The sequence below is a fragment of the Rattus norvegicus genome, chromosome 18, assembly GCF_036323735.1.
Source record: "Rattus norvegicus strain BN/NHsdMcwi chromosome 18, GRCr8, whole genome shotgun sequence".
NCBI classification, from domain to species: Eukaryota; Metazoa; Chordata; class Mammalia; order Rodentia; family Muridae; genus Rattus; species Rattus norvegicus.
Genome location: NC_086036.1, coordinates 51,724,871 through 51,751,819, shown reverse-complemented (window position 1 = coordinate 51,751,819; position 26,949 = coordinate 51,724,871). Strand labels below are relative to the sequence as shown.

The window sequence follows — 26,949 nt, the reverse complement described above, 5'->3', positions numbered from 1 at the left end:
AAAAAGATCAGGAGTCATAGATGTAAGCATCACCAACAGAATACAAGAGATAGAAGAGAGAATCTCAGGGGCAGAAGATACCAAAGAACACGTTGACAGAACAATCAAAAATGCAAAATGCAAAAGTTTCATAACCCAAAACATCCAGGAAATTCAGGACACAATGAGAAGATCAAACCTAAGGATAATAGGTGTAGAAGAGAGCAAAGATACCCAACTTAAAGGGCCAGTAAATATCTTCAACAAAATTATAAGCAGAAAACTTCCCTAACCCAAAGAAAGAGATGCCCATAAACATACAAGAAGTCTACAGAATCCAAATAGATTGGACCAGAAAAGAAATTCCTCCCATCACATAATAGTCAAAACACCAAATGCACAAAAGAAAGAAAGAATATTAATAACAGCAAGGTAAAAAGGTCAAGTAACATATACAGGCAGACCTGTCAGAATTACACCAGACTTCTCAAGAGAGACTATGAAAACTAGAAGATCCTGGGCAGATGTCATACAGACTCTAGGAGAATACAAATGTCAGCCCAGGCTACTATATCCAGCAAAACTCTCAATTAACATAGATGGAGAAACCAAGATATTCCATGACAAACCAAATTTACACAATATCTTTCTACAAATCCAGCCCTACAAAGGATAATAGATGGAAAACTCCAACACAACTAGGGAAACTGCACCCTAGAAAAAGTAAGAAAGTAATCTTCTTTCAACTAACCCAAAAGAAAGACAGCCACACAAACATAATTTCATCTCTAACAACAAAAATAACAGGAAACAACAAACACTATTCCTTAATATCTCCTAACATCAATGGACTCAATTCCCCAATAAAAAGACACAGATTAACAGACTGGCTACATAAAGAGGACCCAGCATTTTGCTGCATACAGGAACTACACCTCAGTGACAAAGATAGACACTATTAAAGTAAAAGGCTGGGAAATAATTTTCCAAGAAAATGGTCTCAAGAAACAAGCTGGAGTAGCCATTCTAATATCGAATAAAATAGACTTTCAATCAAAACAGACATTTTTTATCAAGTCATCAAAAAAGATAAAGAACACCTATTACTTGTCAAAGGAAAAATCCACTAAGATGAACTCTTTATTCTGAACATGTATGCTCCAAATGCAAGGACACCCACATTCATAAAAGAAACTTAACTAAAGCTCAAAGCACACATTGCACTACACAATAATGATAGGTGACTTTAACACCCCACCTTCATCAATGAACAGATCATGGAAACAGAAACTAAACAGAGACACAGTGAACTACCACAAGTTATGAACCAGATGGATTTAACAAACATCTATAGGACATTTCATCCTAAAACAAAAGAATATAACTTCTTCTCAGCTCCTCATGGTTCTTCTCCAAAATTGACCATATAATTGGTCCCAAAACAGGCCTCGATCGATACAAGAAGATTGAAATAATCCCATGCATCCTATCAGATCATCATGGACTAAGGCTGGTCTTCAATAGCAAAAGTGACAGAAAGCCCATATACACATGGAAGTTGAACAATGCTCTACTCAATGGTAACCTGGTCAAGGAAGAAATAAAGAAAGAAATTAAAGACTTTTAATAATTTAATGAAAATGAAGGCACAACATACCCCAACTTATGGGATACAATGAAAGCAGTGCTAAGAGGAAAACTCATAGCTCTGAGTGCCTCCAAAAAGAGAGAGAATACACTAGCAGTGTGACAGTACACTTGAAAACTCTAGAACAAAAAGAAACAAATATACCCAAAAGGAGTAGAAGGCAGGAAATAATCAAACTCAGGGCTGAAATCAACCAAGTAGAAACAAAAAGAACTATACAAAGAATCAACAAAACCAGGGGCTGGTTCTTTGAGAAAATCATCAAGTCAGATGCAACCTTAGCCAGACTAACCAGAGGGCACAGAAACAGTAACCAAATTAACAAAATTAGAAATGAAAGGGGAGACATAGCAACAGAAACTGAGGAAATTAAAAAAAATCATCAGATCCTATTATAAAAGCCTATAATCAACAAAGGTGGAAAATCTGGGTGAAATGGACAATTTTCTAGACACATACAAAGTACCAAAGTTAAATCAGGATCAGATAAGTCATCTAAACAGCTCTATAACCCCTAAAGAAGTAGAAGCATTCATTAAAAGTCTTCCAACCAGCTAACCCAATCACAGAAAGACATACATGGTATGCACTCATTGATAAGTGGCTATTAGCCAAAATGCTGGAATTACCCTAGATGCCTAGAAAAAATGAAACTCAAGACGGATGATCAAAATGTGAATGCTTCACTCCTTCTCTAAAAGGGGAACAAGAATACCCTTGGCAGGGAATAGAGAGGCAAAGATTAAAACAGAGACTGAAGGAACACCCATTCAGAGCCTGCCCCACATGTGGCCCATACATATACAGCCACCCAATTAGACAAGATGGATGAAGCAAAGAAGTGCAGGCCGACAGGAGCCGGATGTAGATCGCTCCTGAGAGACACAGCCAGAATACAGCGAATACAGAGGCGAATGCCAGCAGCAAACCACTGAACTGAGAATAGGACCCCCGTTGAAGGAATCAGAGAAAGAACTGGAAGAGCTTGAAGGGGCTCGAGACCCCATATGTACAACAATGCCAAGCAACCAGAGCTTCCAGGGACTAAGCCACTACCTAAAGACTATACATGGACTGACCCTGGACTCTGACCTCATAGGTAGCAATGAATATCCTAGTAAGAGCACCAGTGGAAGGGGAAGCCCTGGGTCCTGCTAAGACTGAACCCCCAGTGAACTAGTCTGTTGGGGGGAGGGCGGCAATGGGGGGAGGGTGGGGAGGGGAACACCCATAAGGAAGGGGAGGGGGGAGGGGAGGGGGATGTTTGCCCGGAAACCGGGAAAGGGAATAACACTCGAAATGTATATAAGAAATACTCAAGTTAATTAAAAAAAAAAGTCTTCCAACCAAAAAAGTCTCAGGTCAGATGGTTTTAGAGTTCTATCAGATCTTCATAGAAGACCTCATACCAATACTCTCCAAACAATTCTACAAAATAGAAACAGAAGGAACACTACCCAATTCATTCTATGAAGCTTATACCAAAACCATACAAAGATCCAGCAATGAAAGAGAACTTCAGACCAATTTCCCTTATGAATATTGATGCTAAAATACTCAATAAAATTCTCTGAAACTGAATTCAAGAGCACATCAAAATGATCATCCATCATGATCAAGTAGGTTCCATCCCAGGAACCCAGTTGATTACCATCAACGTAATCCACTATATAAACCAACTCAAAGAAAAGAACCACATGATCATCTCATTAGATGCTAAGAAAGCATTTGACAAAATTCAACACCCCTTCATGGTAAAAGCCATGGAAAGATAAGGCATTCAAGGCACACACCTAAACATTTTAAAAGCAATATATAGCAAACCAGTAGCCAACATCAAACTTCAAGAGAGAAACTTGAAGCAATCCCACTAAAATCAGGGTCAAGACAAGGCTGCCCACTTTCTCCCTACCTATTCAGTATAGTACTTGAAGTCCTAGCCCAAACAATCAGACAACAACAGGAGGTCAAAGAGATTCAAATTGGAAAGGAAGAAGTCAAAACATCACTATTTGCAGATGATATGATAGTACACTTAAGTGACCCCAAAAGTTCCACCAGAGAACTACTAAACCTGATCAACAACTTCAGCAAAGTGTCAGGATATAAAATTAACTCAAACAAATCAGTAGCCTTCCTCTACTCAAGGGCTAAACAGACTGAGAAAGAAATTAGGGAAACTACACCCTTCACAATAGTCACAAATAAGACAAAATATCTTCGTGTGACTCAGCAAGTGAAAGATCTGTATGACAAGAACTTCAAGTCTCTGAGGAAAGAAATTGCAGAAGATCTCAGAAGTTGGAAAGATCTGCCATGCTCATGGATCGGCAGGATTAATGTAGTAAAAAATGGCCATCTTGCCAAAAGCAATCTACAGATTCAATGCAATCCCCATCAAAATTCCAACTCAATTCTTCACAGAGATAGAAAGAGCAATTCTCAAATTTATCTGGAATAACAAAAAACCCAGGATAGCAAAAACTATTCTCAACAATAAAAGGACTTCTGGTGGAATCACCACCCCTCACGTCCCCCTGTATTACAAAGCAATAGTGATAAAACTGTGTGATATTGGTACAGAGACAGGCAGGTAGATCAGTGGAATAGAATTGAAGACCCAGAAATGAACCCTCACACCTTGGTCACTTGATCTTTGACAAAGGTGTTAAACCATCCAATAGAAAAAGGACAGCATTTTCAAAAAAAATGGTGCTGGTTCAACTGGAGGTCAGCATGTAGAAGAATGCAAATTGATTCATTATTATTGCCCTATACAAAGCTCAAGCCCAAGTGGATCAAGCAACTTCACATAAACCAGATACACTGAAACTAATGGAAGAGGAAGTCAGTAAGCACCTCGAACACATGGGCACAGGGAAATCAAATGCTAAAGGCTTATGCTCTTAGATCAAGAATCAATAAAGGGGATGCATAAAATTGCAAAGCTTCTGTATGGCAAAGGACAATGTCATTAGGACAAAACAGCAACTAACCAATTGGGAAAAGATCCTTACCAATCCTACATCAGATAGAGGGCTAATATCCAATATACACAGAGAACTCAAGAAGTTAAACTCCAGAGAATCAAATAACCCTATGAAAAAATTGGGTACAGATCTAAACAAAGAATTCCCAGCTGAGGAATATCGAATGGCTGAGAAGTACCTAATGAAATGTTCAGCATCTTTAGTCATCAGGGAAATGCAAATCAAAACAACCCCAAGATACCACCTCACACCAGTCAGAATGGCTAAGATCTGACAACAGATGCTGGCAAGGATGTGAAGAAAGAGGAACATTCCTCCATTATTGGTAGGATTGCAAGCTGGTACAACCACTCTGGAAATCAGTCTGGTGGTTCCTCAGAAAATTGGATATAGTACTACCTGCGGACCTAGCTATACCTCTCCTGGGCATACACCCAAAAGATGCTCCAATGTATAACAAGGACACATTCTCCACTATGCTCGTAGTAACCTTATTTATAATAGCCAGAAGCTGGAACATACCCAGATGCCCTTCAACAGATGAATGGGTACAGAAAATGTGGGACATTTGTTCATCTATTAAAAACAATGACTACGTGAAGTTCATAGGCAAATGGATGGAACTAGAAAATATCCTGAGTGAGGTAAAGAACTTTCATAAAAGAACATACACGGCGTGCCTTCATTGATAAGTAGGTATTAGCCCAAAAGCTCAGAATACTCAAGATACAACTCACAGACCACATGAAGCTCAAGAAGAAGGAAGAACAAAGTGTGGATGCTTCAGTTCTTAGAAGGGGGAACAAAAACACTCACAATAAGAAATATGGAGACAAAGTGTGGAGCAGATACTGAAGGAAAGGTCATCCAGAGACTGCCCCCCTGGGGATCCAGCCCATATACATACAGCCGCCAATACCAGACAATATTGTGTATGCCAAGAAGTTCATGCTGATAGGAGTCTGATATAGCTGTCTCCTGGGAGACCCTGCCAGAGCCTGACAAATACAGAGACAGGTGCTTGCAGCCAACCATTGAACTGAGAAGGGGGTCCCCAATGGAGGAGCTGAAGAAAGAACTGAAGGAGCTGAAGATGTTTACAACCCCATAAGAAGAACAATGATATCAACCAACCAGACCCCCAGAGCTCCCAGGGACTAAACCATCATCCCAAGAGTACACAGGGATGGGACTTATGGCTCTATCTGTATATGTAGTAGAGGGTGGCTTTGTCGGGCATCAGTGGGAGGAAAGGCCCTTGGTCCTGTCAATGTACTGCTCCAGTGTAGGGGAATGTCAGGATGGGGAGGTGGGTGGGAGTGGTTGGGTTGGGGGACCTTATAGAGTTAGGGGGAGGGGAGATAGGCTAACGGGTTTGTGGTGGGGAATCCTGGAAAGGGGATAACATTTGAAATGTTTTAAATATATATATATACATATATATATATATATACATATATGTGTGTGTGTGTGTGTGTGTGTGTGTGTGTGTGTGTGTAAACAAGCTGAAACAATGACCACAATATCAGTAGTCATGCTAAGATGACTTTTTTTTTTGGTCCTGTCCCTAGAGAAGGAACTATATATGACTAAAGACTGTTGGGGGAAGGAGAATTTTCCTCTCTTTGGGTGATTCCACCTATTGATTACCAAACACGGACTGGCCAGCCCTGTAACCATAAACACGGAGCCAATAAAAGTAGACTCAGCAGATTGTATTTATACACTTGTGTATACATATGTATGTGTATATATGTATGTAACAATGAGGGTCAGAAGACACGAGGGTATGAATTTGAGAGTGAAGGTCATGAGTAAGGTTGGACGGAGGGTACTTCGAAGGGGTTGGAGGAAAGAAGAGGGAGGAGCAAAATGACATGATGCTGTTTTAATTAAAATATGTTAAAAATAAAAATAAACACAATGAAATGAAAACAAAATGTCTGATATTGCTGAAACACATTCTTATTTGAACCATAGCTTCACCAGGCTGTTCTGTATTTGTCAGAGTACTAATTAAGTAAAAGTAGTTCTCATCAATACTGTAGGATCAATTATGATATTGAAGGATATTCATCTCTCATGTGTCTTTATTGACAGTTTAAGCCCACCTGTACCCCTAGTGCACCAAGAAAAAGAACAGTGTCTCCTCTTGCTTGATGAGAATAGACTTCCCTTCATCATAGAAGCTCACTTTAACATTAAGTGCTATTCCCATTATACCTAAACCTCTGTAAACAAGCAAGTAGATGTGAGGAGTTAGATCCCAGCAGGACCCAGGGGTCCAAATGTAAAATGAAACCTGGGGAGAAGGGAAAGGTTGATAAAGGAAAGGAAATTTTATTGATTTATAGGAACAGAGATGCAAGAAATGTGCATGAAATTGAATTCTCAAACTTCATATCCAAGTTGTAAGAAAAATCCCTCTTAGATAAGGTTGAGTTTAACAGTATAGACCAACACCTAACAACCAGATAATAGAGGCGGGGGCATTTGTTAGGCTCGGTGATTGGACCCTTGGCTCACTTGTCTTCACTCTCAAGGAGATTGTCAGTTATAGTTTTTTTTTTAATGAAATTTTGAAAATCTGTTATTTTACATCATAATTAAGATTCTACTTAACTCTTTGGCCATACATGTCTTGAGTGCTTAATGAAAATACTTATTGAAGTTATGGACACAGGATTTTGAAAACGTAAACCCCATTATTCTTGGTAAGGAAAGATTAAGACATTGCTTGCAAGCCCTTCATAATGGGATTTAATTTTAAGGGCTGGAGGGATCTCAACAGTTAAGAACACGTCCTGGGCTGGAGAGATGGCTCAGTGGTTAAGAGCACCCGACTGCTCTTCCAGAGGTCATGAGTTCAATTCCCAGCAACCACATGGTGGCTCACAACCATCTGTAAAGAGATCCGATTCCCTCTTCTGGTGTATCTGAAGACAGCTACAGTGTACTTATATATAATAAATGAATAAATCTTAAAAAAAAAAAAGAACACGTCCTGATCCTGCTCTTGGTTAGGTCCTGGATTCATTTCCCAGCACCCATACGGTACAGAATACAACTGCTTGTAGCTCCAAGGGTTCTGATCCCTCTGCCTCTATGGTTACTCACGCTCATGGGCATATATTCACACTCATATAAATATAGTTGAAAGGGAGATTAAATATTTTAAAAAGTTAAGTGTTAAGGCATACCCATTCTTCAGTTATCAACAAGGTCAGATTTTTTTCATGTGTTGACAGAAAAGAAATAAACTTATGTTTTAGTATTCAGGGGTTTGTTTTAACAGTTACATTCTAAGGCATATGCTATGCTACTTTCTACATTATATTTGGTGTGTAAATTACATTTGTTAGAATATCTGATAAAAATTCCATCATGGATAGGGGAAGGGCCCATGAGTCTCTACTCTTAGCCTAGGACCTATTGGCACTTGGTAGCTGCTAGGGAGAGAAAGTCTGTGTACTTCAGGGGGTGTGAACCCTGGTAATTGACCATGCTTTAATGGAAGGTTCTGCGCTCACGCACGTAGGGGCGGTAGCAATTGGGTTCATGTGGCGCCTCACATATATGGAATAAAAGTAGGAGGGCAATGTATATGGGGGGATCTGGATCTGTGAGAAGCTGGAGGGGAGCAACAGAGAATGAATGAGATCAAAATTGATTTTATATGTCCATGAAATTCTCAACAAACCAGTAAAAATAGTGTATTATGAAAGAATCTTTAGGGAAAACAAAATATTAGTGTTTCTTCCATTCTCAATCAAAGTAGATTAAATTTGTTCCTTACCAACTTGGAGAAGGCTGACCTCCTGGACTCTATATACTGATAGTATATAAAATAAATTGATACATGATTGTAGCAGTTTAGTTTTGAAACACCGCTGAAATGTTTTTTGTCTACTTTGCTTGTGGGATGTAGTGTGTTTCCCCTCTCACCTTCAGGAAGGCCTTGTTAATTATACATGGATGAGATCATTTGTGCAGAGAGCCATGCTGGCTTTCTTCACTGTGGACACACTGGGGAGAAATGCTGGGGCTTACATGGGCTGCATGATTTTGATAGAAATGGAATATTCCAGGCATGAAAAGATCAGGAGGCACACTAGTTAATCGTTTATTTAACTATTAAAAACGAAGAAGACAAGTTACTGTGAATGGCAAAACCAATCTGGTAAATTGCACCAACCGAATCTCTAATTGCACCTAATGGGAACCACAGACGAATTGAGAAACAATAGGTATCCACTGTATTCTACTATTCAGATTATGATTTACACAAAATAGACTTTTGTGTTAAGCTCATTTCCAGCAGACATAGCTGGGTCCCCAATTTTGTATACTTCTCTGGAGTCTGAAGACAGAGCTAGAGTCATAGCTGTAGGGTCTTCGGGGTTTCACATCACATTCTAATGGCCTCATCAAGGACTTAAGACATTTATCTTTCTTTTTTCATCTTCTAGAAGACTAAATGAGGTCTCATGTATCTGTGAAAGAACTGGCCCTTTGAAAGATCCTGTGCAGTTAACAAAGATGGCAGGTAGTACCTCAATTCAGGGGTGGATAAATGTACTGGAAGACTTTGTCTCATTTCTGGTGACTTTTCTTCTCTTGGTGAAATAGGATCTAAATTCAGTAAGAAGAATTATAAAGGAAACTTCAAATACAAAACAGCAAGTCACAAATGGAACCGTCTAGGTGAGTGGGGGGAGTGAAAGATCTTGCAAAATATATTCAAATTGTTCTGTAGTATAATGGGCCTATTTGGTGTGCTTACAAATTTAAATTTAGTCAGCCTACTTGCAGTAGTATTGTGGTGTGTGTATGTGACATGTGTGATTGTTTTTTTAAATCTAATTCAAGTAGTTGGGTGCAGGTATAAAGGAGGCAGGAAATAGAAACTTCCCTAAGGTTTTTGTTTATTTGAGACAGTAAGAGGGAAAGCAGGAAAGAACTGAAGGTAAACACAGTTGATGCATTTTGATGCAGTTGATTTAAGTTTCATATGCAGGGAAATAAATACATAAGGAAGTGAGAGAAAAAGATTAGGTAGCCGGAACTATAATTCTTAGGCAGTGATGATTGGTGTGATTGAAGAGACAATGGGTATGACTTGGAAAGAGAAGAGAGTTGAGGGACTGAAGTGGCAGAGAAGAGGGGTTAATATTTGGTAGTGACAGTGCTCCAGGATGTGATCGTTGGCTATAGAACAATGCCATTAGATTGAAAATATATGTAAAGGAAGGTCGGTGGTTGGAAGGAGCACCTGTTTGCTTTCAGTAATTGTGGGCAACTTGATTTATTACCTAAACTGGAATACCTATGAGAGTATACTACAGACCTAACAAAAGTGATCACAAAGCAAGTAGCATCAGGACTGCGGCTATGTAAGAAGGAGGGGGTGCTCATGAGGAGCAGGTGGGATCTCCAAATCCTGAGAAGAGCAGCCTTCCGGTTATCGGAAGATCAGAGAGTGCAAGGTCCAACAGTGACTTGTGATCTGCCGAGGAGAGTGTCTTGAGATTAGAAACAGAAGCAAGGAGGAGGGCCACTTTATTTCTGAGATGAGTAATGCGAAGCTTTTGAGAAACAGCGAGTAGCTGCCATTTGAAAGGGTGAATGGAAGGCACTGTTCTTACAGATAAGCTAGATTTCGCAAGAAGTCACTGTGAACGTTTGGAGGAGCCGCAGATACATCGAGGTCACTCAGGACTTTTAGTTATGTTCTAAACGTTCAATGGAGTATTCCTGGAAGTGAGAAGAGAAGAGATGAAGGCAGAGAAGCCTTGGGGATTTTGAGCACTGGAAGAAGCCTGTGGATATTTGTCTGTTTGATGATAGAAATGAACAGTGATGCAGTATTTGGTGCGTGCAGTAGTGGAAAAGATTTGCTAATGAACTCGAAAGACCCCCTGAAGGCTGAGGCTTCTTGGGGATGTAGTATACACTGTGTCCATCCACCCTGTATAGGGTAGCCCACATCCATTAACTAGTATCTTCCTTTCCAGATTAGGTGTTTTAAAGATGCGACAACAGTGCATGGCAAAATAAGGGGAAATGAAAAATGCTCAATGTGGTTTGACAGGGATTTGCCTTTAAGACTCATGACACAAAGAGAAAGTGAAAATGTGCAAAAAACAAACAAACAAACAAACAAACAAACAAAAAACAACAGACAAAACCCATCACATTAAGTTGCCCATTCATAACATACTATAATTATCAGGTTCTGGAAACAGGAGATTCTATATAACGATTTCCTTTGTGTCTTCTGTCATTAACTGTACCAAAGTACGGAGGCAGATGAAACTTCCAGGTGCATTATGGGAAGCACCTCGCTGCCTTACACAGCAGGTTGGCGCATGTTATTGTTTGACTCAGAAGGAGACCTCATTCTTTTGTGGGAATAAAGGAGCCTAGTGCTGGTAGCATACTAAGAATCCCGAAGCAAATCCTTTTATAATATGTAAATAAATGAAAATCATTTGCTCTCTGTCACTCCCGTTTCTCTCCATCTTTCATATCTACCCATGAGGTTCCCGGCATACATTTAACCACCAAATAAGCGGAACTGCAAATAAGTGTACCTGGGGGGAAACCTTGCACATCTGTGGCAAGCATCCCCCAATGGGATATTAATGTATTTATTTAAATGTAAACCCCATGCCAAATTTTGAGGAGGCTCAAATTTTTAAAAGAATTTTATTTTTCATTTTTTTCCTGTTTGTTTTGAAGAACAAATCAGGTAAAAAGAATAAGGTTTTGAGTGACGTGTAAGGCTTTTTCTTGAAGAATATTTAATGCCTCAGCAAGTGGCAGGGTGAACACATATCCAAGATCATTTTGAAGTACCACTATTTCCTCCTTTGCTAGGTTGGGATCTAATTGTCCTCCAAACCTCAGGTATTTATCAGTTCTTCAACGTCCCAGGTATAAGTGGTTTTCTGGTCCAAACCTTTCATTGCCCTACTTCCCAGTGCTCCCTCTCATACACATTGAAGTAGACACTACTTCTTCTTTATGTAGGAAATGCTATTCATTTTATGTGATCTGTGAGCTATGCTCAGGAAATGTTAGTTTAATTAAAATGTATAGAACACAACTTCACTCTTTCTCTCCTTGTCCATACTGTGTTGCACAGACACAGTTGTCCACTGTAGTGGCAATTTTATTTGCAAATCCTGTTTCATATTGCAAATCTCTTCTTATTTTTTTTTTCTTTTTCGCAGCTAGGGACGGAACCCAGGGCCTTGCGCTTGCTAGGCAAACGCTCTACCACTGAGCTAAATCCCCAACCCCCAAAACTCTTCTTATAAGTAGAAAGTAACTTAAGTTCAGAGAGAACTGCACAGTGCTACAATATGCATGAACTAATGTTCAAACGTATCCTAGGCAAAACAAGAGGAACCAGAAGACTTTGAAAGTCTTGGTAAAGCTGCAAATAGTGGACCTCAGATTCTGATAATGATGTACTCATACCCTCCTTAAATGCCCTCAATTGCTACTTCTCCTTCAAGTGGATATAAAGAGGCATCTCCCTCTAAAATCATGCCATACCAAGCATTACATTGTTTTCCCAATGGCGTTTTATTATCCTTACTAAGACCCGCCACTACTTCATGTTGCTTCCTGATGATCTCTTCACAGGTTACCTTCAAGTGGCAGCCCGACAATGATACATTTTCCCCTTCTTGTGGATCCATGTCTGTGCAAACATAATATATTCTGTAGGTAAGATCTAGCTATGGCAGTCATGTTTCCAATTGACCTCCATTGACACTTGCTTCTAGTGAAAGGGTAGGTGGAAAGGATCCAGACCAAAAGTTATGCCTGAAATGTCAAGGATACCAGGCTATAAAACAATCATTAATGTTTTTCTAATCCCGAATGAACCAAATAATCCTCCTTTTCCTGCTTCTGTGTTTATTATTGAGTGAGATCATATGACTTAGGAAAGTGAATAGGTTCTTATTTCAGGTTAATTGTTCATGGTCTCAACTGGTCTTCAAGTTGTCTAGTGGTTTTACTTAATTCCTCTAAAGCTCAAGGCTTGAGAAAAAGATCAATATTTCTTATTAATGATGATGACCAAGTCCAGAAGGGATGATAGTGAGAGGCAAGACACCGATGTGAAAATGAGTGCTACATAATGAGTTACCGTGCTGTGTACTTGCTTCATGATTGATTGTGAAATGGCACAGTAGGTCACTCAGCAAACAATCACTCAAGAGTTTTGATGGCTGCATACTAATATCTATAACTCAAGTAATCTGTGAAATGAAAAGGGGGTAGAATGTTACAATAAGTTTTTTTCAAATTTTTATGCATTTGGGGGTACATTTTTTCTCACTTCATATACATTTTCATATATGTGCATATATATGTATATGTGTGTGTGTGTGTGTGTGTGTGTGTGTGTGTTTATGTGCTATTCATTTAACTTTGGCAAGTCAAACACCTCTGGGAATTTAGTTATTTCTTTTCCAGATTTTTAGGAATATAAAAACTCAAGCTATTTCCTCATAATTTTCTGGGTTTAATTGCTGTTTGTCATGTTCTCCTTTCGTGTATAACTTTATTAATTTAGGTCGTTTCTCTTTTGATTTAGTTAGCTAAGGCTCTGTCCAAGCTTATTAATCTTTCCAAAGAACATTGCTTTATTTAGTTCAACTTTTTTCTTGCATCGTTCTCTCAATCTTCGTTTTATTCAATTACTCCATGACTCTAATTCTTTCCTTTCTCATATTGACATTGGATTTTACTTGTTTGTATTTTTGTAAGACTTTTGTGTGTTATCAAGAAGTCATTGGGATACCTGTTTTTTTCAAGGAAAGCACCCATAGCTATAAAGGTTGCCTTAACTTCCTTTGATGCTCTGATAAGATATGCTCAAGTCTGCATTTGATTCTATGAATATCTCGTTTCTTCCATGGTCTCTTCTCATTCAAGTCTTATAAACCTATGTTCTGTGTCTATTAATTTCAAGTTTTATTCTACTATGACATGATAAGATGTAAGAGAATATATATATATATATATATATATATATATATATATATATATATATATATGGAGAGAGAGAGAGAGAGAAAGAGAGAGAGATTTGATTTATACCCTAACATTTGACTTGTTTCTTAAGAAAGTTCCATGAACTGCTATGAAGACTATATGCTCCACTGCTATTAAATGGAACATCGTATAGATTTACATTAATTCTCTTTGATCTGTGATATAGTTTGGCTATGAAATTTATTTTAATTTTTAATCTAGATGATCTCTGTTGATAAGAGTAGGGTATTAGAGCCACCCACACATACTGTATCTTAGCCTCTGTTTTTTGTGTCTCATAGTCTCTCACGAAGTGAGAGTGAGTGTCCTAACATTTAGTGCAGTTTTATACTACACTTACGATCCTATTTCTGATGAATCATTTCCTTTATTAATATGTAGTGACTTTTCACATGTTGGCTTGTGTGATACGCTGTCAGTTATGAGTATAGCTATTCCTGCTTGGTTTTGGCTTCTACTTCCATGGTTTATCTTTTTCCTTTGTATCTGCTCATGTTGTTGAGGGGACAGATTTTCATAGACCACAAACAGGTGGTCTTGCTTTAAAAACCAAACCAAGGGGCTGGGGATTTAGCTCAGTGGTTAGAGCGCTTACCTAGGAAGCGCAAGGCCCTGGGTTTGGTCCCCAGCTCTGAAAAAAAAGAACCAAAAAAAAAAAAAAAAAAACCAAACCAAACCAAACCAAAACAACAATAGCCTCAAGTTCTTGTCATACAGATGCTTTTGTAAGCAGGTCGAGAAAGTTCCTAAATATGCAGGTTCATCTGTCCAACCAATAGGATACTGGGCTTCTGGTTATCTTCCCCATGCCCTGAGTCTTTAGTTCTTTCATTCTGAAGCCTCCAGTTACTTCCTATAAAGCCGCTCAGTTTCTCTACCTGCCTGAGTTATTGCAAATGAACATAATGTTTGCAACCTTATCTCACCCCGTGAATCTTGGGATATCCTTAATATTTCCATAACATTTTGTAATTTTGTAGGGTTTTTGTTTGTTTATTTGTTTGTTCGAGACAGGGTTTCATAGCACTGGTTGTCCTGGAACTCACTTTGTAGACCAGGCTGGCCTCAAACGCAGAAAGCTGTCAGCCTCTACCTCTGAGTGCTAAGATTAAAGGCATGGGCCACTGTTGCCCAGCTTGCATTTTGTTTTTGATTCAAAGTACGACCACATATTTTGACTTCGTTAGACTTTTTAAATATAAACATTGGAATGATGGGAAAGCTGAGTGTATGAAAGCATATAAAATATGAATGAAAGTAAGCACTATTATAGGATGATTAAGAAACAGTGTAGTTAAAACATGTACTCTTTTCCTTGAGTAACTGCCTACCGCTGTCACCTACACTGCGTCAAGAGTGAAAAAGAGCAATGCTTTATTGAATTTTATTTTTAGGTCAGGTTCTTGTTGTGTAGCTCAGGCTAGACTATATTTCCCAATTCTTTTGTGTTACTCTCTCAATTGCAGGGGTTATAGGCATATGTCACTACGTCCGGCTGGTAAATGCCACCATTACCCTTAAAACTGGAATGCAATTCTGCTCTTGAGTTTGTATAAGCAGAACAGTATACACACATTCTTGTTTCTGGCTCCTTGTAGTTAAATTGATGTGAGTCATTTACACTGTTATTTGCGAATGTGTGTGTGTGCGTGTATGTGCGCGCGTGTGTGTATGTGAATATGAATATATATACATATATATATATATATATATATATATGTGTGTGTGTGTGTGTGTGTGTGGTATGTATATCCCATGGCCTTCATAGTCTGTATGAATATAAGACCATTATTTATTCATTTTATTTATTTTTTTTATTAACTTGAGTATTTCTTATTTACATTTCGAGTGTTATTCCCTTTCCCGGTTTCCGGGCAAACATCCCCCTAATCCCTCCCCCTCCCCTTCTTTATGTGTGTTCCCCTCCCCATCCTCCCCCCATTGCCGCCCTCCCCTCAACAATCTAGTTCACTGGGGGTCCAGTCTTAGCAGGACCCAGGGCTTCCCCTTCCACTGGTGCTCTTACTAGGATATTCATTGCTTCCTATGAGGTTAGAGTCCAGGGTCAGCCCATGTATAGTCTTTAGGTAGTGGCTTAGTCCCTGGAAGCTCTGGTTGCTTGGCATTGTTGTTCATAAGGGTCTCGAGCCCCTTCGAGCTCTTCCACTTCTTTCTCTGATTCCTTCAACAGGGGTCCTATTCTCAGTTCAGTGGTTTGCTGCTGGCATTCGCCTCTGTATTCGCTGTATTCTGGCTGTGTCTCTCAGGAGAGATCTACGTCCGGTTCTTGTCAGCCTGCCCTTCTTTGCTTCATCCATCTTGTCTAATTGGATGGCTGTATATGTATGGGCCACATGTGGGGCAGGCTCTGAATGGGTGTTCCTTCTGTGTCTGTTTTAATCTTTGCCTCTCTATTCCCTGCCAAGGGTATTCTTGTTCCCCTTTTAAAGAAGGAGTGAAGCATTCACATTTTGATCATCCGTCTTGAGTTTCATTTGTTCTAGGCATCTAGGGTAATTCAAGCATTTGGGCTAATAGCCACTTATCAATGAGTGCATACCATGTGTGTTTTTCTGTGATTGGGTTACCTCACTCAGGATGATATTTTCCAGTTCCAACCATTTGCCTACAAATTTAATAAAGTCATTGTTTTTGATAGCTGAGTAATATTCCATTGTGTAGATGTACCACATTTTCTGTATCCATCCCTCTGTTGAAGGGCATCTGGGTTCTTTCCAGCTTCTGGCTATTATAAATAAGGCTGCGATGAACATAGTGGAGCATGTGTCAAAAAAGATGTTGGGGCATCTTTTGGGTATATGCCCAAGAGAGGTATAGCTGGATCCTCAGGCAGTTCAATGTTCAGTTTTCTGAGGAACCTCCAGACTGATTTCCAGAATGGTTGTACCAGTCTGCAATCCCACCAACAATGGAGGAGTGTTCCTCTTTCTCCACATCCTCGCCAGCATTTGCTGTCACCTGAGTTTTTGATCTTAGCCATTCTCACTGGTGTGAGGTGAAATCTCAGGATTGTTTTGATTTGCATTTCCGTTATGACTAAGGATGTTGAACATTTCTTTAGGTGCTTCTCAGCCATTCGGCATTCCTCAGCTGTGAATTCTTTGTTTAGCTCTGAACCCCATTTTTAATAGGGTTATTTGTCTCCCTGCGGTCTAACTTCTTGAGTTCTTTGTATATTTTGGATATAAGGCCTCTATCGGTTGTAGGATTGGTAAAGATCTTTTCCCAATCTGTTGGTTGCCGTTTTGTCCTAACCACAGTGTCCTTTGCCTTACAGAAGCTTTGCAGTTTTATGAGATCCCATTTGTCGATTCTTGATCTTAGAGCATAAGCCATTGGTGTTTTGTTCAGGAAATTTTTTCCAGTGCCCATGTGTTCCAGATGCTTCCCTAGTTTTTCTTCTATTAGTTTGAGTATATCTGGTTTGATGTGGAGGTCCTTGATCCGCTTGAACTTAAGCTTTGTACAGAGTGATAAGCATGGATCGATCTGCATTCTTCTACATGTTGACCTCCAGTTGAACCAGCACCATTTGCTGAAAATGCTATCTTTTTTCCATTGGATGGTTTTGGCTCCTTTGTCAAAAATCAAGTGCCCATAGGTGTGTGGGTTCATTTCTGGGTCTTCAATTCTGTTCCACTGCTCTATCTGTCTGTCTCTGTACCAATACCATGCAGTTTTTATCACTATTGCTCTGTAATACTGCTTGAATTCAGGGATAGTGATTCCCCCTGAAGTCCTCTTATTGTTGAGGATAGCTTTAGCTATCCTGGGTTTTTTGTTATTCCAGATGAATTTGCAAATTGTTCTGTCTAACTCTTTGAAGAATTGGATTGGTATTTTGATGGGGATTGCATTGAATCTGTAGATTGCTTTTGGTAAAATGGCCATTTTTACTATATTAATCCTGCCAATCCATGAGCATGGGAGATCTTTCCATCTTCTGAGGTCTTCTTCAATTTCTTTCTTCAGAGTCTTGAAGTTCTTGTCTGATCTTTTACTTGCTTGGTGAAAGTCACACCGAGGTACTTTATATTATTTGGGTCTATTATGAAGGATGTCATTTCCCTAATTTCTTTCTCGGCTTGTTTCTCTTTTGTGTAGAGGAAGGCTACTGATTTATTTGAGTTAATTTTATACCCAGCCACTTTGCTGAAGTTGTTTATCAGCTTTAGTAGTTCTCTGGTGGAACTTTTGGGATCACTTAAATATACTATCATGTCATCTGCAAATAGTGATATTTTGACTTCTTCTTTTCCGATCTGTATCCCTTTAACCTCCTTTTGTTGTCTGATTGCTCTGGCTAGAACTTCAAGAACTATATTGAGTAAGTATGGAGAGAGTGGGCAGCCTTGTCTAGTCCCTGATTTTAGTGGGATTGCTTCAAGTTTCTCTCCATTTAGTTTAATGTTAGCAACTGGTTTGCTGTATATGGCTTTTACTATGTTTAGGTATGGGCCTTGAATTCCTATTCTTTCCAGGCCTTTTATCATGAAGGGGTGCTGAATTTTGTCAAATGCTTTCTCAGCATCTAATGAAATGATCATGTGGTTTTGTTCTTTCAGTTTGTTTATATAATGGATCACGGTGATGGTTTTCCGTATATTAAACCATCCCTGCATGCCTGGGATGAAGCCTACTTGATCATGGTGGATGATTGTTTTGATGTGCTCTTGGATTCGGTTTGCCAGAATTTTATTGAGTATTTTTGCGTCGATATTCATAAGGGAAATTGGTCTGAAGTTCTCTTTCTTTGTTGGGTCTTCGTGTGGTTTAGGTATAAGAGTAATTGTGGCTTCATAGAAGGTATTCGGTAGTGATCCATCTGTTTCAATTTTGTGGAATAGTTTGGATAATATTGGTATGAGGTCTTCTATCAAGGTCTGATAGAATTCTGCACTAAACCCGTCTGGACCTGGGCTCTTTTTGGTTGGGAGACCTTTAATGACTGCTTCTATTTCCTTAGGAGTTATGGGGTTGTTTAACTGGTTTATCTGTTTCTGATTTAACTTCGGTACCTGGTATCTGTCTAGGAAATTGTCCATTTCCTGAAGATTTTCAAGTTTTGTTGAATATAGACTTTTATAGTAAGATCTGATGATTATTTGAATTTCCTCTGAATCTGTAGTTATGTCTCCCTTTTCATTTCTGATTTTGTTAATTTGGACACACTCTCTGTGTCCTCTGGTTAGTCTGGCTAAGGGTTTATCTATCTTGTTGATTTTCTCAAAGAACCAACTTTTGGTTCTGTTGATTCTTTCTATGGTCCTTTTTGTTTCTACTTGGTTGATTTCAGCTCTGAGTTTGATTATTTCCTGCCTTCTACTCCTCCTGCGTGTGTTTGCTTCTTTTTGTTCTAGAGATTTTAGGTGTGCTGTCAAGCTGGTGACATACGCTCTTTCCTGTTTCCCTCTGCAGGCACTCAGCGCTATGAGTTTTCCTCTTAGCACAGCTTTCATTGTGTCCCATAAGTTTGGGTCTGTTGTACCTTCATTTTCATTAAATTCTAAAAAGTCTTTAATTTCTTTCTTTATTTCTTCCTTGACCAGGTTATCATTGAGTAGAGCATTGTTCAATTTCCACGTATATGTGGGTATTCTTCCCTTATTGTTATTGAAGACCAGCGTTAGGCCGTGGTGGTCTGATAGAACGCATGGGATTATTTCTATCTTTCTCTACCTGTTGAGGCCCATTTTTTGACCAATTATATGGTCAATTTTGGAGAAAGTACCATGAGGAGCTGAGAAGAAGGTATATACTTTTGCTTTAGGATAGAATGTTCTATAAATATCCGTTAAGTCCATTTGGCTCATGACTTCTCTTAGTCTGTCTATGTCTCTGTTTAATTTCTGTTTCCATGATCTGTCCATTGCTGAGAGTGGGGTGTTGAAATCTCTTACTATTATTGTGTGAGGTTCAATGTGTGTTTTGAGCTTTAGTAAGGTTTCTTTTACGTATGTAGGTGCCCTTGTATTTGGGGCATAGATATTTAGGATTGAGAGTTCATCTTGGTGGATTTTTCCTTTGATGAATATGAAGTATCCTTCCTTATCTTTTTTGATGACTTTTAGTTGAAAGTTGATTTTATTTGATATTAGAATGGCTACTCCAGCTTGCTTCTTCTGACCATTTGCTTGGAAAGTTGTTTTCCAGCCTTTCACTCTGAGGTAGTGTCTGTCTTTGTCTCTGAGGTGTGTTTCCTGTAGGCAGCAGAATGCAGGGTCCTCGTTGCGTATCCAGTTTGTTAATCTATGTCCTTTTATTGGGGAGTTGAGGCCATTGATGTTGAGAGATATTAAGGAATAGTGATTATTGCTTCCTGTTATATTCATATTTGGATATGAGGTTATGTTTGTGTGCTTTTCTTCTCTTTGTTTTGTTGCCAAGACGATTAGTTTCTTGCTTCTTCTAGGGTATAGCTTGCCTCCTTATGTTGGGCTTTACCATTTATTATCCTTTGTAGTGCTGCATTTGTAGAAAGATATTGTGTAAATTTGGTTTTGTCATGGAATATCTTGGTTTCTCCATCTATGTTAATAGAGAGTTTTGCTGGATACAGTAACCTGGGCTGGCATTTGTGTTCTCTTAGGGTCTGTATGACTTCTGTCCAGGATCTTCTGGCTTTCATATTTTCTGGCGAAAAGTCTGGTGTGATTCTGATAGGTCTGCCTTTATATGTTACTTGACCTTTTTCCCTTACTGCTTTTAATATTCTTTCTTTATTTTGTGCGTTTGGTGTTTTGACTATTATGTGACGGGAGGAGTTTCTTTTCTGGTCCAATCTATTTGGAGTTCTGTAGGCTTCTTTTATGCTTATGGGTATCTCTTTCTTTAGGTTAGGCAAGTTTTCTTGTATGATTTTGTTGAAGATATTTACTGGTCCTTTGAGCTGGTAGTCTTCATTCTCTTCTATACCTATTATCCTTAGGTTTGATCTTCTCATTGAGTCCTGGATTTCCTGTATGTTTTTGACCAGTAGCTTTTTCTGCTTTACATTATCTTTGACAGTTGAGTCGATGATTTCTATGGAATCTTCTGCTCCTGAGATTCTCTCTTCCATCTCTTGTATACTGTTGGTGAAGCTTGTATCTACAGCTCCTTGTCTCTTCTTTTGGTTTTCTATATCCAGGGTTGTTTCCATGTGTTCTTTCTTGATTGCTTCTATTTCCATTTTTAATTCCTTCAACTGTTTGATTGTGTTTTCCTGGAATTCTTTCAGGGATTTTTGTGTCTCCTCTCTATGGGCTTCTACTTGTTTATTTATGTTTTCCTGGAATTCTTTTAGGGATTTTTGCGATTCCTCTCTGTAGGCTTCTACTTGTTCTCTAAGGGAGTTCTTCACATCTTTCTTGAAGTCCTCCAGCATCATGATCAAATATGATTTTGAAACTAGATCTTGCTTTTCTGGTGTGTTTGGATATTCCGTGTTTGCTTTTGTAGGAGAATTGGGCTCCGATGATGCCATGTAGTCTTGGTTTCTGTTGCTTGGGTTCCTGTGCTTGCCTCTCGCCATCAGATTATCTCTAGTGTTCTGCTATTTCTGACAGTGGCTAGACTGTCCTATAAGCCTGTGTGTCAGGAGTGCTGTAGACCTGTTTTCCTGTTTTCTTTCAGCCAGTTATTGGGACAGAGTGTTCTGCTTTCGGGCGTGTAGTTTTTCCTCTCTACAGGTCTTCAGCTATTCCTGTGGGCCTGTGTCTTGCATTCACCAGGCAGGTCGCTTGCAGCAGAAAAGTTGGTCTTACCTGTGGTCCCGAGGCTCAAGTTTGCTTGTGTGGTGTTGCTTATGAGCTCTCTGCCGCGCAGCCACCAGGAAGATCTGCGCTACCCTTTCCGGGAGCTTCAGTGCACCAGGGTTCCAGATGGCATTTGGTGTTTTCCTCTGGAATCAGTAATGTGTGCAGAGTGCAGTCTCTTCTGGTTTCCCAGGCGTGTCTGCCTCTCTGAAGGTTTAGCTCTCCTTCCCACGGGATTTGGGTGCAGAGAACTGTTTATCTGGTCAGTCCCTTCAGGTTCCGGCGTTGTCTCAGACGCAGTGGACCTGCTCTCCTGGGCCCTCCTCTACGGGAACCCATAGGCCGTATACAGTTTCCTCTTGGGCCAGGGATGTGGGCAGGGGTGGGCAGTGTTGGTTGTCTCTTCTGCTCTGCAGTCTCAGGAGTGTCCACCTGACCAGGCGGAGAGGGCTCTCTCCCATGGGGTTTGGGAGCAACGAGCTGTTGCGGGCAGGGATCCGCGGGTTTGGGACTCCCGCTAAATCTATTCAGTTTATTTTTAAGATAGAACTTAAACTTCAGGAGATTGAGTTTCCGTCAATACCAGTATTTCTATCTTTCTTTTCTTTATTGCCACAAAATATGTAACACTGGTCAGAACTATGTTCACATTAATCAGGTGCACATGTTTGATGACTGTTACATGTACATATTATACGTTTTATGCACAGTGAGCAGCAGAGATTGTCAAATCCGGTTGTGATTTTTAACACAATGATATTGCTATAAGGGGGCTTATAAGTGGGAAACATGTTTTACAGTATAAACCAAATTAGGATTAAAATAATTTATTTGCTTCCTTTGTTTCACAATTGTTATTATTATTATTATTATTATTATTATTATTATTATTATTATTACTTATTACATCTTGTTATTAGCGCTCATTTTTTTTAGAAGATTGAATGGGACTGGAGAGATGGTTTGGCACATTTGAGTGTTCACTCCTCTTGCAGAGGAGTTGAATTTGGTTCCCAGAACACAGGTAAGGCACAGCACAACCATCTTTAATTCCTGTTCCAGGGGACCTAGCACCCTCTTCTGGTCTTCACAGGTATCCATATAAATGTTCACACATATCCACATTCACACACATACGTATGTACACGCACACACACACATACACAGACACAGACACAGACACAGACACGGAGACAGAGAGACAAACACATCATGAAATAATTATTTAACAAAGAATTAAAATAATACTGTTTCTTTTAGGGAGTTACTTTTTTTAAAAACATGTTTCCCTACCACAGAATATTTAAGAAACTAATTAATATAAGTCCACTGCTTGTCTTTTTCTCAGGTTTGAGGAAATTTTGGGAATATTAATTTGATTTTGCAATAATGTATTTTTAAAAGTAAATCAAGTGTGAGTCAAATGAATTTGCACTATGTAACAATTTTAAATCAATTTAAATTTAATTATTTAATTATTTATTAAACGATTTATTACATTTATTGAATGATTAAATAATTTATGAGTTATTTAAAATGTAATTAAAATTACAACAGTGTAGCAATTATAAAGTTAAATGTGATTTTTATCACTTTATTATTACTATTATGGGTTACTTAACTATGATGATTATTTTTATATCGTTTTACCAAAGAAATCCCTCGTTATGATATTCCTATCATATGTGGAAGTAGCAGACATTGGATGGGCTAGTGCTCCCATGAATGAAATTCCAAAATGTGGAAGTCTACAACAAGAGAATTATGACCTTGAGGCCAGCCTGGGTTATACAGTTAAGATAAGTTCTCAATAAATCAAAACCAGAAAAAAAAAAGAGCAGGGTCTTAACAAATAGTAATTTTGATGACACTGGTTCAAAGTACTCTCTCCTCAGTATACACAGATGTAGTATAAGATGTTCTTCCAGTGGTTGTCATTCTTCTCTGTCTCTCATGTTAGAGGCAAGTTGTTTTTAAATGTATTAATCAATCAGGGAATTAGTATGTTTCTTCAACAGGAAAGACGCCTATAGCTTTTTATTCTAGGCCTTCCACACAGGGATCGGGCTGTACTTTAGACATTGTTCGTTTCGGATTCTCTCTTTGTGTTTATAGGTGGATTACCTTTTATGGGCTAATGGTTCTTTAAAAGCCTATAAACACCCTGTATATTTGCAGCTTTCTTGATAACAAAGCCAAAAGAGCTATGACAGACCTCTGACTGAAGCTCTTAATAACACTAGTAATCTGTAAGTCATTAGAAGAGCGGAGTTGTGTTGCCGTCAGTTTGAAATGTTATTTTTGGTTAGTATTACATGCAAATATAATGAGTTTCTTTGATAATCATTTTATGAAAACAAGACTTACTGGAAATTTGACCTGAATAGGCTAAAGAGACTTTGCACACAGCATTATGGGTAAAATTCTTACAGAGTGTTCTTTTTCTTGCTCTGGCTGACTACTGGCTTCTGCCTTAAAATCATTCTTCTGGGACACTTTATTATAAGATTGATTTTAACTATAGTCACCATGCCACACTCTTTTTAATTTCATAGGGCCTCTGACTCTGTTTGCTTTCAGGAGTGGAATTTGAACCAGATGCACTGACTGCTGATGGGAAATGTTTTATGCTTCACTTAGAGCCCCCATCAATGTTTCATTGTTTGTCATTATTATCCTTATGGCCTTTAGGGAAGGAATAAGAGAGGCACTGACAGTGGGGCATCTTAATGTAAAGACTTTGGGAATGTTCCTTTGCTTGTGTGTGTGCATGTGTGTATGTGTGCATGTACATGCGTGTGCGTGTGTGTTGTGTGTGTGCATGCACATGCGTGTGCGTGTGTGTGTGTGTGCACATGCATGTGTGTGCATGTGAAACCCTCAGATCTATAAATTTCTCAGTGGGTAATGAGAGATTAGCAATTTAAATCCAAATCGATGTGTTGCATTGCAGCAGAATCTGGAGAGGAAACTACTGATTCAGCACAAATCCCACTTTCGGAATCTGCAGAGAAGAGAATTCACAGTGACCACTTCTGGGTTTAAGTCCCATTAGCATAGATCTCTCCTGGAAGAATTGGAGCCCGAGTACATAGCCTGTGGGCTGATCTTCTGTTACCACGAGTCTCACTTTTCTGGGCAGCTGGCTGGTTGCTTTGTGGATGTCTGCTGGGATGTCAGCCAGCTGGAAGACAAAGCCACGGCTCTGAGTGCTTGCCTGGATAATAGACGCAAACAGCCTCTCATTCCCTCTGAAAGCAATTCCATATAAAATGAAATAATACTCAATTCATTCTCCCCCACCCCATTGCTCATCAGCAAATAGCAATAATGTGTGAAAATGATGTTGCTCCATTGATGCTCTGGAAAAATACTTTCATGAATTAGAACTCAGTCAGCATTTGGATTTTGTCTCCTCCTGTGCTTTAAAATCCAGCCATCTGCAAGAGCCTTGCCTAACACTCTTGCGGACCTCTCACAGGTGGTACCTGATGCTGTATGTCACCCTCATATGTTGAGGTTTGTCTGTCCAAGTCAGCTTGAATCTGATAATATCCTGTCAATTAAACCAAAGCCTGTTCCCAAAGCCAAATATCACAAGTGCCTCAGGCACCTGCGAAAAACCCAGGCACGCAGCCTCGGATGGATAGTTAGGTGTTCAATTGCTTGATTTATACGCATGTGTGTTTCTGAAATTACAGCTGCAGGGTTTCATGGTCTCTGTGGGGGTGTGAACAGCTTTGCTGGCAAGCCCATTATGCCTTACTTTGGAAATTTGGCTCCCAACACAAACTCCCCCTCCCATAACTGGTGCTGTACAAAGTCTGTGAGTCACTTTTCCATTTGCTTGCCGCGATGTTTCCCAGAGACAACAATTCACTTCGCTGTCCTAGTGGGGGTTGCTCATTCATCGCTCAAGTCTAACCATCCTCAGTTCTCACTATGTAAATGGCAGATAATGACACTGTGGATGAAGAACAAACTGGCAAGATCAGACTCTCGGGCCCCGTCTCCGACCCTACTTCTTGTAAAGTTGCTCCAGGGAACACATTTCTTCCCACAGAATTTTATTTCCTCAAAGGAAGGGTTTGAAATGGAGGCATTCATTCCAAAGGAGGCTCTGTTGCGCTTTTGGTCTTTCAGCTTTTGAAAAACAATGCTTTCCTTGAAATTTCATGTATACTTTACCCTTTGGGCTTAGCTGTGGAAAAGCTTATGATTGAAGCATCCCCAGTCACTCACGATAGTACAACCCCAGAGACCTTATCACTGTGCTGTCTAATTGAGTAAGGTAGATGTGCAGTCTGGTGGAATTGTCTGTTATAGGGTGGCAGCCATGGCCCTCTTCCCTTTGAATCACTCCAGCATTTGAAACTTTGTATCAGGGTGAAGAGAGTATACAAAATCAAATATTGATGAGCAAACTTAGACTATGAAGGTTTGTGTATTGGGAGAAGACAAGGGCATGGAAGGATTCTGCTGTCCAAGCAGAAGAAAATGGTTCTAACATGTATAACTTTGTAGCTTTGCCACTATAAGATGTTGCTATTATTAGATATCCTGTTCAGGAGGAAATTAAGCAAGGTCATTTCAGTAACACTTCAAGAACTCACACTTTCTACAGAACCCCCATCTCCTCCAGGGACTAATAGAAACTCAATATGGGAAGAAAACCTACTCTTTTTCATCTCTCCTCAGAATCATTTCAGAGGATCATAACTGCTAGAGATTGAAAAGGCCCATTCAGCTTTCAGCCGCAGCCTCTGGGGATCAGGGTAGCAGTTTCTCCTCACACTGTGGAAATTTCCTACTGTTTTGTATGGCTTTATTTTAATGGCCTCAACATTTTTCTCCACTTCATTGGAAAACATAGTCTAGGTTGCAGCCAATCTCGCCAAAAGAATTACGTTTTTTAAAATAAAAATTAAAAGGTATCTCTCTTTGTGTAATAACTTACTAGATATTTAATTTAGACTGAGTGATTTAGCAGGTTTAAATTAATGTAAGACTCGAGATTGTGGAAATCCCATTTTTTGAACTGAGATCTTACACTGTAGTTCAGGCTAGCCTTGAACTTGAGATGGTCTTTCTTCCTCACTCTCACTAGTTCTGGGATTATAGGTTTGTGCTGCCATGCCTCACACAAAGGCTTTGCTTTTATGTCCCAGTTGAAACAGTAAAATACTTAAGGGACAGTCGTTCAACAGCACATAGATTTCAATTAAGTAGTAGGTGTGTGTGTGTGTGTGTGTGTGTGTGTGTGTGTGTGTGTGTGTGTGTAAATGTCTTTTGATCAATGATGACTGGAACAAAACATTGCTATAACAAAGAGAGCAAAGGCTCATTTGACCTCTGTTTTAGTTTGCTTTTCTGTCATAAACACCATGATCAAAAGTAAGTTGGTCAGCAGGAAGGGTTAATTGAAATTTACAGGTCCATGATTGAGGTTGAATCATTGGATGTTGTCCACCATCCAAGATAGGAACTCAAGGCAGAAACT

General features: G+C 39.3%; 1 long non-coding RNA gene across 1 annotated transcript in view; it reads left to right on the top strand.

The window, feature by feature from the left end:
* LOC108348854 (uncharacterized) overlaps window positions 1-26,949 on the top strand; it is a 67,647-nt gene that overhangs the window by 28,419 nt on the left and 12,279 nt on the right. The window contains exons 2-4 of the long non-coding RNA XR_001842197.3: window positions 9,087-9,163; window positions 9,247-9,321; window positions 12,271-12,354. This is a non-coding gene — a long non-coding RNA (uncharacterized LOC108348854). The remainder of the gene's footprint in view (window positions 1-9,086; window positions 9,164-9,246; window positions 9,322-12,270; window positions 12,355-26,949) is intronic.